We start from the raw sequence: 5,017 nt of genomic DNA, 5'->3' as shown, positions 1-5,017 counted from the left end.
TAACAAAGGCACATATGCATTTACTTTTTAACTCAATCCTTTTTCAAGGAAGTTGTTTTGAAGAACTGTCTCTAGTAACACAATGTACAATATTATTCATTAGAACATTGTTTGTAAATGTAAAATTTGGAAAACCACCTAAATGCTCATTTGTGGGAGAGCTGTTGAACAAACTATGATACATCCTCTCTATAGAGAGTATTATGCAGCTATAAAAAGGAATGAGGAAGACCATTTTGAAGCAACATATAGTGATATCCAGAATATGCTTTCATATAAAAAAGAAAAGTGTCAAAATATATCTAGAGTATGGTACCCTTCAAGTAAAAATGAATTAGAAGAAATTAAACACATATCTGCTCATTTGGGCAGAAAGGAATATGGCAAGAATAAATTAAAACCTTAATGTTATTAAAATTAAAACCTTAATTTATCTGTAGAGATGTTTGAGAATGGGCAGAAGGGATGAATGGGAACACTTCTGTAAACACATCTTGTATTGTTCTGACTTTGAGGACCAAGTAGTGGTTCACATATGAAAAATGTGAGTACTAACCAAGATGCGTAGGAATCCAAACAATATAAAAGATGACTAATAAGCTGGTAAAGAATCCACCTGCAACGTGAGAGATCTGGGTTCAATCCCTGGGTTGGGAAGATCCCCTGGAGAAGGGAAAGACTACCCATTCCAGTATTCTGGCCTGGAGAATTCCATGGACTGTATAGTCCATGGGGTTGCAAAGAGTCAGACATGACTAAGCGACTTTCACTTTCACTAAGTGTACTAGAAATGGATACCATAATCATAACAAATGGGATAAAAAATAATAAACCTAAGTAATATTACAGTGATCTGAATATATTCTACAAGGTCAAAGACAAAACACCTGTGAGTGTTCAGTTGCTCAGTCATGTCCGACTCTTTGCGACCTCATGGACTGTAGCCTGTCAGACTCCTCTGTCCATGGAATTCTCCAGACAAGAATACTGGAATGGATTGCCATATCCTTCTCCAGGGGATCTTCCTGACCCAGGGATCAAACCTGAATCTGCTGCAACGGCAGGAGGATTCTTTACCATTGAGCCATCAAGGAAGACCAAAGACAAAAGAGCTGCACGGAAATATTGCACTCAGTTTAGTAAATTTGTTTTTCACAGAGGTTATGTATATTAGTAATTCTGAAATTGAGTAAATAAGTAATAAATTTTGTAGAATGAGAGCTGAATTATCGCTGTCAGAAAAAGGAGTTACAAATAAGCAAAGGGAGAAGACTAGAGGGAACCTTATGTATTGGAATTATAGGTATCAATTTCACTACTAGTTTTATATACACATAAAAACATAACATTAGCTTCCTTGGTGGCTCAGACAGTAAAGAGTCTGCCTGCAATGTGGGAGATCCAGGTTCGATCCCTGGGTTGGGAAGATCTCCTGGAGAAGGAAATGACAATCCACTCCAGTATTCTTGCCTGGAAAATCCCATGAATGAAAGAGCCTGGAGGGTTACAGTCCATGGGGCCGCAAAGAGTTGGACATCACTGAGTGACTAACACGCACAAAAGCATAAATATATTTGTTTATAATAATTGCCTATAAATTATTATGTGACTTACCTGGTGGCTCAGACAGTAAAGTGTCTGCCTACAATGCTGGAGACCCGGGTTCAATCCCTGGGTTGGGAAGATCCTCTGGAGAAGGAAATGGCAACCCACTCCAGTACTCTTGCATGGAAAATCCCATGGACAGAGAAGCATGGTAGGCTCCTATAGTCCATGGAGTCGCAAAGAGTTGGACACGACTGAGCGACTTATTCATTATCCTCATAAATTATTATGTATATAATACATACAGGAAAAGAGAGAAGGGGAACAAAAAAGGGAGATATAAATGATACCAATGATAAACTTCTAGTCCATAGTTTGGAAACACTCACAGATTTTTACAATTTTTCTACCACCTTCAGAAGCCCTGGTTTGTCTCTCCTGGGAACTGTAGTGTTTATCCTTGCTTCCTTTCACTTTGCATTGACCGCGCTAAGACCTGGACTAGGGGGAATGGGCAATACTTTTTATGACCCAAGGCCTGGTACAAAGCCTTCACCTGATGAAAGTTCACTTGATGAAAGTTTCTCAATCATGATCACTGCGGTTGGGATCTCCAGAAACTTCCTAGAGGTAGTGGGCCCCAAAGTTGGGCCTGGAGAAAAAGAGGATTTGAATTAGTGAGCAGGAGGTCATTAGTCCTTATCACTGGGGACTGTGCAATGAAGACAAGCAGTGGAGGGCAAGCAGTTGGAAGCCATGAGAAGTTCTGAAGAAGAGAGAGAGACGGTTAAGTGCAGGATGTGCTGAGATGGTGACCTGAGACAGGGCATGTGAGTATAATGGCCCACCTGTGACCTCAGACAGCCTAACACCGGAAACAGAAATTTTCATGCCACCCTTTAAATTAATTCTCTCATGAAGCCTACTTCAGCAAGATATTTCAGGAAGATAATTGGAATTGACTGGTTTCCAGGTGTGTTAAAGATCAAATTCCAAACAAAATGTGGGCAAACTTCAAAGCAGAACTTTTTCTGACATTTCTCAGTCCACGTACCACAGCCACTATTCTCAGCTCAAGCCCACACCCATTCTCAGATTCAGGTGAGAAAATGATGATTGCTCTAACATCACAACACTCTCTACCGAGTAGTTACCCTGGTTTGGCTGGTGGCACCAGCTAGCTGGCTGTTGGTGGGAGCATCCTGCCCTCTGCTGGATCTGGCAGGAAAAATGAATTTGCATTGCTTGTTAAAGAATTAATGAAGGTTGAGAGTTCGGGGTTTTATCTGAAAATAAATATTTGCTTGCATGTTGATGAGGACTAATTAATCAAGGAATGCATCCCCTGAATGACATGTGGCTTCTTAGAAGACTTTCAAACATCAGGGAAAAAACAACAACTTTGTGTAGCACAGGCATACTTCTTGCTCAGTAAGCAGGGGTGCAGTATTAGCATTTTTAAAGAAATGCAAAGAATCAAAGCTGCAGCTCTAATAATTTTTGAAGTATTCACATGGTTTATGATGGAAGAACCTTGGGACTACTGTCAGACTGCCTGGATCTATGTATAAATTCTGCAAGTTACTCAATCTATCTGAGATGAAGTCTCTTCATCTGTAAGGTACATACTCACCTAAAAATGTTGTAGTAAGGATCAGATGAACTACTAAGGAATGAGAAAGCACTTCACTGTGTCCACTGAAAGTGTGACATCTTAAATATATATGCTATTCACAGATTCACACCAGAATATGCACACACAAAACACACACACACAGTGATGTGGAGGAGGCCAACCTCAGTGACATTGCAGATTCGGATCCAAATCCCTGCAGTAATGCAAGTATCACAATAAGCTGAGTCACATAAACTTTTTGGTTTTCCAGTGCATATAGAAATTATGTTTACAATACACAGTAGTCTATTAAATGTGCAAGAGCATTATGTCTTAATAAAACAATGTATATACCTAAATTATAAATTATGCTAAAAAATTGCTAACCATGTCTCAGCCTTCAGCAAGGCTGGTGGAGGTTCTTGCCTTGAGGATGATGGCTGTTGACTGATCAGGGTGGTGGGTGCTGAAGCTTGGATGACTGTGGCAATTTCTTAAAATAGGATAGCAGTTAGCCTGCTTCCTTGGTTGACTCTTCCTTTCATGAATGATTTCTCTGCAGTTTGCAATGCTGTTTAATAACATTTTATCCAAAGTAGAACTTATTTCAAAATTAGAATCAATCCTCTCAAACCTTGTTGCTGCTTTATAAACTAACTTTACATAAGACAGACCATACAAGAGTTCACACTAATGTACAAATCCACATTGTTCAGTTATTGAATTCCTGAAGTTTATTTGCACAAAACTAGAAAACAGATCATCAATATTTCAAATCCAGAGAATGAAAAGAAAGGATATCCTGTAAATAATTTTTATAAGAACCCCTAGAGACAAAACAGCTTGTTTACTAAGCAGTATTTATCAACTGACTGTCACTATGTTCTTTCTGTACAACCTATAAGAATATCTATTTTTCTCACTTTCATAAAGAGAAAAATGGCAAAAGTGAATCTGAAGGATAATTTTTGACAGCAATATATCCTCCCTTTTCTTCTTTCCTCTTTTTTTCTGGGCCCATCCTATCCCTCAATTCTCTTCTCCAGTTTCATTTGAAACCAGAAATAAATAGCTTCAGCTAGTATTGTTACTGCTTCAATGGTTAGCTTTCTCGTCCTCTGTAGCAATTCTATAAGCATACCATTTTCTTTTCAGTGTAATTATTATAATTGGAATAGAATATGGTCTTGGCTCATTTAAAGGGTAAAAAGCTGAATGGCAATGATGTTGATATTATTGTAGTAGCTTTCTAATAAAATATAGTGTATTTTTGACAATAATTTATTTAGCTTATATTATTCTCTTTATTAGCAGCTCTGCATAATAAAGGGTTTTTAGACTTCCCATTTGTGCTTTCACCTGCAGAGTAAACCCATGTTTAATTCATCACCTTGTCAGCTTCAGGAAGTATTATATTGATGTTTTGTAGGAAATTCAGCTTCAACAAAGTTGTAGTACTCGTTATTGAACATACAAAGGGATCTCTCTATTTGGAAGTTTGCAAGCTTTAGTTACATACTTATATAAATAAATACGTAACAAGCTCATGGTGTGAAAATTGGGGAAGAAGTAACTAGAAGTATCCGATCTTAAAAAATGAACAGTTTTCCAGGTGGGCAGAGTTCATTATGCATGTATTGGATGTACTGGAGGGAGTGGGGAGCAGTCTTCAAGGCAGTGTTCCAGGTAAGTATGATATAGTGAAAATTATGAATGTCTTTGCTGCAGTGAGAATAATAGGGAGATAAGCCTGGGGCTGGACTAGTAGTTTGGGGCCCAGAGCAGAGGCTACTTAGTTAATAAGATAAGGAGTTTGAATTTGATGGGGTGTGTGTATTAAATAATACACTTGGTAAC

This window comes from Moschus berezovskii, chromosome 2, assembly GCF_049115385.1.
Source record: "Moschus berezovskii isolate FMDL1 chromosome 2, NW_MosBer_1.0, whole genome shotgun sequence".
Taxonomy (NCBI): Eukaryota; Metazoa; Chordata; class Mammalia; order Artiodactyla; family Moschidae; genus Moschus; species Moschus berezovskii.
The sequence above is the reverse complement of the archived record's forward strand: the minus strand, read 5'-3'. Positions refer to the sequence as shown.